The sequence below is a fragment of the Hyaena hyaena genome, unplaced genomic scaffold (assembly GCF_003009895.1).
Source record: "Hyaena hyaena isolate Hyena2069 unplaced genomic scaffold, ASM300989v1 scaffold_485, whole genome shotgun sequence".
NCBI classification, from domain to species: domain Eukaryota; kingdom Metazoa; phylum Chordata; class Mammalia; order Carnivora; family Hyaenidae; genus Hyaena; species Hyaena hyaena.
In genome coordinates, this window is record NW_024081115.1 from 507,904 (window position 1) to 516,128 (window position 8,225).

The following is an 8,225-nucleotide window of genomic DNA, read 5'->3' on the forward strand; positions in this document are numbered from 1 at the left end:
CTTATTAGTCCCTTTTATACTAACTTCTTAATGAACACTTTCAGGAGTTCATTGATTTCAAAGACATCATAATCAATTGTTTTATCATCTAGGGAAGGAAACAGCATATGCAGCATTTTAGAAAATTTTATATACAGTGCTAAGGGAATTGAAATGTTCTGTAGACATTAGCATTGGGACTTTTTTCTATCAATCGAAAAGCCTATGTTTTCATAGTCAAGCCATAAGTCCAGGGAATTTCAGATGCATTCGAATGCAGGACACAAAGAACCACATCCTCATTATTACAATAGTAAGAACGGTTTCCATTCTCACCTATAATCTGTATGAATAGAATCAAATCAACCTCTCCCTCTGTATTTGTCTTTCTCTCTCTCCATTATCTCCCTCCCTCCGTCTCTCTTTCATTCTATCTCATTTTCTCTCTCCCTTCCCTCCCTCTACTGAAATTTAGCTTTAACTGTCCAGTCAATGTGGTGACTCTTTTGATACATGATCTAAGGACAAATCACATTAAATCTACCAGAATACCATTTATCTCTAATATCAGATCCATTTGAGTTATAAATATTGGTAAACTATAACCCAAAGTAGCTATAAAGATAAGCTATAAAAAACTCCCAGGTAAAATTAGGAGTATGTAAACCAGGTCTCTACGGTCCAGGTAAAAGATAACTGATATTCCTTATCACCTTTTAAGGATAAGGAATTGTATACCAAGAACGTGCATTTAGCTTCTATCCCTTCTGAAGTCTTTGAGATGAAAGGAGAGAAAAAGAGATAATAAATTTATAACAAGGCAATGAAAAGGAGACAGAGATTGCCATAGAGAGATTTGTTGCATTTCTCCAACAAAAGAAGAACTGAAAAAACAGAGTGGGAGGGCTCCTCTGGAGTTAGCTTCTAATTCTGAATTCTCAGGAATGAACGTGGGAGTGGAAAGAATGACAGAGAGCAGCATGACTCATTGAAGAGAAGTCTATGGAATAGCTTTGCCAGCCAAACCACCCAGAAACCTCACCCACTGCCATACCTGGGAACCACCCGACAAAGGTGACATTGATCATGCGTGACTCCTGGGAGTCTGCCTTCTAAAGCAACTGAATGATTTTCTAGGGAGGGCTGGTGTCCCTCTTTTAGGCATCTGTGTCCCTCTTTCTTCTGCCACGTGGCCAATCCGCTGGGGCTGCTTCAGCCTGCCTGCTCCACATGCATGTGCTCTCAAGTACAGCCTGTTTGTCATACCACACACACATGCACGGGGTTCTTGATAAGCCCACCAGTCCGTTGGAAGGGTGTGGTGGGCTGAAGGGCAGTGTCCTCACTAGCATCATCACCCTCAGCCTCATCACCGTCATCAAATGACAGCTAAAATCCTTTGTGTGTAGAAACTAAACAAGTGGCACCTCTCTTTCTGCCTGATTGTGGAACCACTGGGAGATAGACAATGGAGTCAGTGGGACCAGAGGGCAAAACGTTAACTTGATTAACAAAAAAGCAACTGGAAAAGCTGAATTATGTCTCCAGCAGCAATGGGTGTTTTAGTGCTATACCCCAGAGTTTAGGAAGGTCTACCAAACCAGTTCTGTTAGGGCCACCCCCTGGGGGTGGCCCCTTTTCTCAGAGAGCAGAGCAAAATGCATGCTCTCTACAGGTTGGCTGGTCCCAAACAATGGAGAGAAAGGAAGGAGAGGAAGTATGTATCACTGTCCCTCCTAACAAAGTCACTAATCAGATTAGTCACTATTCCCCCTTGGGGGTAAGAGCCTAGCTATGTTACTCTAATGGGAGCTTCTCCCTATAACACAGAACCCAGAGAAGAGGCTTCTATCCTTACCACCTTATCAGTCAGCATCCAACCAGAGACACAAAACCATCTGAGCTTTTAATTTTTATTGGTTTCATAGGAGATGGAAGAGGCTGAATGGGCAACCGAGGAATAATCAGGCAATTTAACAAATTAGCAACTGCAGAAAGCCATGGCCACCTACAAAAAGATGAGGCAGTGTTATTGGAGCCTGAGGGGGTCTCCTTACCCCAGAGGATCTGAAAGTACAGCAGGCATCACCTTTGGGGCTGAAGGATATGGAAAGACAAAGAAAATTGTCAGATGTGCACCTGAGGCAGAAAAGGGAAGAGGAGACATACCTGGCTTCCCACTCCAGCCAGAAACCAGCAAGCCCCATGGCCCTGGAGGCACAGCCTGGAGGGTTTGGCAGAGCCACAAAGGGGAGACTGAGGAAGGGTCTAAGGACAGCCAGGTCCCGAGCTGGCATAGACCACTGATGTTTATTTGCATACTCTGTACCAGATACTAAATGTTCTAGATGTTCTACACAGCTTATCTCATCTAATTCTTACAGCAAATCCATATGGCAGATATTTACTGCTGCTATTCCATCGGACAGGAAAGAAGCCTAGTTAAGTTGACCAAGAGAACAAATGTAATAATATAATTAATAACAATCAGAGGAGAGTAGTCTTATGGGGGTGATCAAGAGATGGTGTTCAAGGGGCGCCTGGGTGGCTCAGTCGGTTAAGCGTCTGACTTTGGCTCAGGTCATGATCTCATGGTTTGTGGGTTCGAGCCCCACGTCGGGCTCTGTGCTGACAGCTAGCTCAGAGCCTGGAGCCTGTTTCAGATTCTGTATCTCCCTCTCTCTCTGACCCTCCCCTGGTCATGCTGTCTCTCTTTCAGAAAAAAAAAAAAAAAAAAAAGAGATGAGTGGATACTCAAACGTATAATAATACTATTTAGGGTTCTGGAAAAAACTGGTAGAACTAAGCCATGAAATAATGAAGAGGATCATCTCTGTGCCATATGACTAGGACGGGGGGAGGGGGCAGGTGATTTTTGCAATTTTATTTATAATCTGCTAAGATATTTGGATTCTTGCCAAATTCCTAACTGGTTTTATAATAAAAAGGAGAAGACCAAAGTTACTTGGCAGAGCTGATTTCCTAGGACTCTGAAGTTCATGTTTTTACATTCTACCTGACCGCACACCAGGACTGACCTGTGAGTAATTTCTCTGTCACAGAAACCAGCCCTGCCTGTGACCGTGTGATATACTTACTGGACAATCAGGCCACGTGGCAGGAAGTCCTGGAGGAAGAGAAAATTGCCTGGGACCTCAAGGGCACAAGAGCGTGCTCCTTGATGATTCAACACAGAGGACAGCCATCAGGCACTTCCTAATCTACCGAAATAAGTATCTGAAGGATGCTGATTGCCATACAGTCAAGAGCTACAGTGAGGCAGCATTCGCATAGTGACAGTTGATTAGTTACTTTGAGGCACTGCCAGCAAAGTGTCTCTGTGATGGGTTTAAATACTGAGTTTTTCATGTGTGAAGTGTGTACAGGATAAATAATGTAATCAGGTGTTGTGATTGGTTTTATGGAATATCTCTAATCAGTGATAAGGCAATTGACACAAAATTATTTTATAAATCTGAAATGTACTCTTTCTTCACCTCAGTGAGCACCTGCTGCAGTCTAAATAAGAGCTCACTGTAATAGCCAAACACATCATCATCAAAGTGAACTTGACTCATCCCTCCAATGGCTCATTCAATTACCCCCAGGAAATGGAGAAGGCAATGCTTAAAGTTCTATGTCATTTAGTCGCCAATCTCATTGTTTTTCAGCACACCAAATTTATGACTCCACCTTAATATTTCCTTTCTTTCTCATCCACCCTGGTGAGGAGGCATTGGCAGAATAACGGAAGTGAGCTACAAGAAGAGAGTCGGCTAGAATTAGGGAGTTGTCTCTTCCTTGGGTTGGTCTCAGAGACCAAGATGCATGGGAAGATCCCACCATTTCTCCCGAAGGATGGACTAGGCAAAGCGCTCAGCACCTGGGAGCAGATCCCATGTCTTGGGCAAGCAGTGGGCGCAGTTGCACCGAGCCCTGACTCCCACGGGCCCTGCATTTGGTTTAGTGCCTCTGCGATCATCGACTTGAAATTCTTACTTTTTCTTTTTTGTTTTAATTCGGGGTCTTGCATTTTTCTTGTCACTGGGCCCTGCAAATTATGTAGCTCGTCCTACATTGAAGACAAAGCCAAGACCCTGAGGGCAGGATTGAGGGGGACTATGAATGAGGATGAAAGTAAAGGAAGAAGAGTAGAAAAAGGCAAGGTCCACAACAGTCAAATGGAGGTGAACTTCTTTGGACTTGGAAGGAGACACAACGGAAAACAAAAAGAATCATGTTGCATTGTCTTGTGGACGAACCTAAGACTATCCTCACAGGCTTGTTTGTCCTAATATTGGATCCATTATAGGGAGTGTAGGCTTTCTTTAGCTCCTATGAGCCATCCTATTGATTCTTCTTTCAACTGAAGAATTCCCATTTGGTCTTTATCTGATTTCATTATTTCCATCTTACTGTATATTGATGATTTTTCTTATTTTGTTCCCTGACCTTATTTGCCAATGTATTATTTGCCACGGTTGCCTAAATGTTATCTGACATTATTGGGACAATAATCCACAACTGACTTAGAATTTCTACCATGTTTTTTCATTCCATTAAAAGTTTACTTTCTCTAGCACTTAAAATCACAAACATTGGTCCAGTTCAAAATGATAACATACAAGGACTCTGAACTCACCCCCTCCTATGGAATCATACCCCTCCTGCTGCTGCAAACCCACAATTGGGAAAGAATTCACAACTCTGAACTCCTCCCTAAGGAGTGGAGGGCTTGAACCCCCATCTGGCACTCAACTTTAAAGAACTGTAACTGAGAGATGAACTCCTGAAACATCTAGCTTTGAAAACCGATAGGGGTGGGGTGCCTGGGTGCCTCAGTCGGTTAAGCTTCTGACTTTGGCTCAGGTCATGATCTCGCAGTTCTTGGGTTCGAGCCCCGTGTCTGGCTCTGTGCTGACAGCTTAGAGCCTGGAGACTGCTTCAGATTCTATCTCCCTGTCTCTCCACCTCTCCCCCATTCATGCTCTGTCTCTCTCAAAAATGAATAAACATTTTTAAAAAATAAATAAAAAGAAAACTGATAGGGGTTACATCTACAAGATCTATAATGGTACACTGATATAAGAAACAGTTCCTGAAAGGCTCACACAGGCTCACTCACCCCAGGACCCAGCAGAGGGAGCCAAGTGAAAAGCTCCTGGCTTTCTATGAAAGAGGCTTAGCCTGTGGCGCAGGCGTCTAATCTAACACGCATCTGGGGGGTTACTGAGATGCCTTCCAGAGACAGAAGCCAGCAGGTGCTGTTCTTGCAACCCTCCCTCTGCTTTGCTCCAGGTCACTGGTATCCCCCTCAAGGTGTACCAATTTTTGTGGCTGCTATGCACAGGACACAATTTGATTGCCTGGCTCTGGTGGCCAGTGGGGCTGTTATTTATGGGCCCCACAGGACTTTAACAAATGGAAGAACCAGTTCTTAATCAGCTACTGCTCCTCTGCCCCCAGGACACACTGCCAACAACAGACTGAAATCCATGCCTTTCTTTGAAAGAGGCATATTACCTTATTTTTTTTTAATTAATTTTGTTAACGTTTATTTATTTTTGAGGGACAGAGAAAGAGCATGAGCCAGCGAGGGGCACAGAGAGAGGGAGACACAGGATCTGAAGCAGGCTCCAGGCTCTGAGCTGTCAGCACAGAGCCCAACGCGGGGCTTGAAACCACAAACCATGAGATCATGACCTGAGCCGAAGTCGGATGCTCAGCCGACTGAGCCACCCAGGTGCCCTGTATTACCTTATCTTAATAGTGGTGACCAGAGTGGCAGGTTTCCAATTAAAGATACATTTACAGGTGGCCAACAATCCCCTCGAGAAACCAGGGAGGCAAGGGGGTTGCCACCTTTGTGCTCTCTGCTGTCCTATTCTAGGTCATCAGCATCTCCAGGAAAGGAGCTTGTATACATGGTCTGGCAACTTGGCTTCGGTGGCTACCACTCAGAGGACATGTCCCTCCAGAGCGTGGCTCCAGTGGCTAGTGGAGCTTGTGTTTACAGGTTCAACAGGACAGTAGCAAACAAAGAAAAGGTCCTTAACTGGCTATCGCCCCAGGGCTCACTGCAGAAGAAACAGGTAGAAATGCCCATCTCCCCAGTCTTCCTTTGAAAGGGGAACTAGAAAATGAAATTTGTTCCTGTGGTGCAAAGTTTAGAAACTCTATTCATGAGCCTATGTGAATAGAACCTGAAGATTTGAAGTTCTATGAATAAGGTCAAAGAAATGAACTGCACTTTCCCCTTTCCTTCAGTATGATTCACTATCTTTCAACTCTTCCTAATACCACGGGACCCTAGGGAGCACTTACAATATTGTTTCCTCGTGCACCCTTTCTTCTTATGGGACTTCTCATCTGTATCAGCCTTCATGTCCACAGAGCTCCCAGATTGTTGCTAATTCTGTCCCTGGCCACATCCATTGGCTCAAGGGTGCACACATGAACTGGGTCCCTCTAGCGCTTCATTTTCTTAGCCAATGTTGATTGGCGTAGGGTTGGACACCTTGCCCAGTGGGACTAACGTGTCCCTTTCCTGGGACTTATAAATGTAGGACCACCTTCTCTCATGGTAGGAACTACAGTATCAGAACTAATTGCTGCCATTCTTCCCACCATCTGTAGGAAACTGGTTCAGCAGATGAGAACTCAGCAAAATGAGAGAAACAGAAGAAAATAGAGATGACAGGATTTTCTGGAGGTGTTCAAACCTCTGGCTTCAGATACCCTGAAAGTCCAGCTACATCTCAATTTTTCATCACGCTGTGGTCAGCTCTTCTTTCAAATATATGAAATACATATGCTTGCAGTAAATTCATCCCTTTTTCAAAGTCTGAGTTAAGCTTTATCATTTGGAACCAAAATTGTCACAACAGTACAAGGACCAAAATGTTATTAGCATTCTCATATCTCACTATACACAATGTTTGTGATAAAACATTGAATTTACAGCACACTTTTCTAAGATTGCAAGCAGCCAAGCAAAATGGATGATCCTCAGGAAAGAACTTCATTATACAAAAGTAACCTCTGGGGGCACCTGGAGGGCTCAGTTAGCTAAGTGACTGACTCTTGGTTTCGGCTCAGGTCATGATCTCACGGTTTCTTGGATTCAAGCCCCACTCTGGGCTCTGTGCTGACCGTGCGTGGAGCCTACTTCAGATTCTCTCTCTCCCTCCCTTTCTGCCCCTTCCCTGCTTGTGCTCAGTCTCTCTCAAAATATATAAACAAATTAAAAAAAAAAGTGAACTATGTAGTCTTTTTTCCTCCCTAAATCCTGCATGCCGTCAAAGTAATATTATCACAAATATGCCTTCTAACATGTCCCTTGGAAAGCTGGACACAGCGATGTATTTCAAAACAATTTTCAGGTTCCGCTCTTTTCGGTCCGGTTTTTCTGTACTCACTAAGTTGTCTATAAATATGCACTCATGTTGTTTGAGGAACCACAAAACATGTAGAAACACACACACACACATTCCAATCACTTCAAAATTATTTTGAGAAAGGAGTAAATTTTGGAGGTTGCTGAGCCCGTGACAACCTTAGCTTGGCCTTCCTTCCCAGCTGAGGAATCTGGGGGGAGATTCCTCCAGACCAAGTAGTGGCCAAGGTGAAGAGGACGCTGGTCCCTGGGAACCACAAGTTATGCAACAGAACCCTGTGTTTGCCCATCAGGAAAGGGAAGGGAGACAGTGGGCCTTCCCCATAACAGCCGCTCATGTGACAGCTCCCGAGGGTCTTCCACAGCTGCCAACATCGAGGCTTATGGCTTCTGTCAAGGAATTAATGCTGTCATGAAAAAAAAAAAATGCTGTACAATTTTTATAGCTTGGTGCCCATATCCTTTGACAGACCATCTGCCCTATGCCGTTCTCTCCCCACGCCCCCCCCCTCCCCGTTCTCCATGACACCAGCTGCCTTTAGAGACAAATGGAAACCGGAAACGTGGTCTTTCTTTTCTTCATGGCACTGTTTCTGAGGGGACTAAGATTTCAGTGACTTTAATGCAGATGAGAGGAACCAGGCATGATTTTATCTGAACGGTGAGAGAGAGAATCTTAGCCGTATGGAGCCAGCGAAACTGAAGGATTCCATAAAAACCTGCTTTGTGTCCTGTTGCTGCTTCTACTCTTGCTGGGACCTGCACCCCCACGTTGTACACGTGGCATCGTGCAAACAGCGTTACGTCCTCCTCGTAAGGGACAAGGAGTCAGTGATTTCTCTAGAATACA

General features: G+C 44.4%; 1 non-coding gene across 1 annotated transcript; it reads left to right on the forward strand.

The window, feature by feature from the left end:
- The first annotated feature begins 2,517 nt into the window (after positions 1-2,517).
- Positions 2,518-2,602, forward strand: TRNAQ-UUG. The gene has a single exon. It is a non-coding gene; the product is annotated as a tRNA-Gln (tRNA).
- Positions 2,603-8,225: the final 5,623 nt, after the last annotated feature.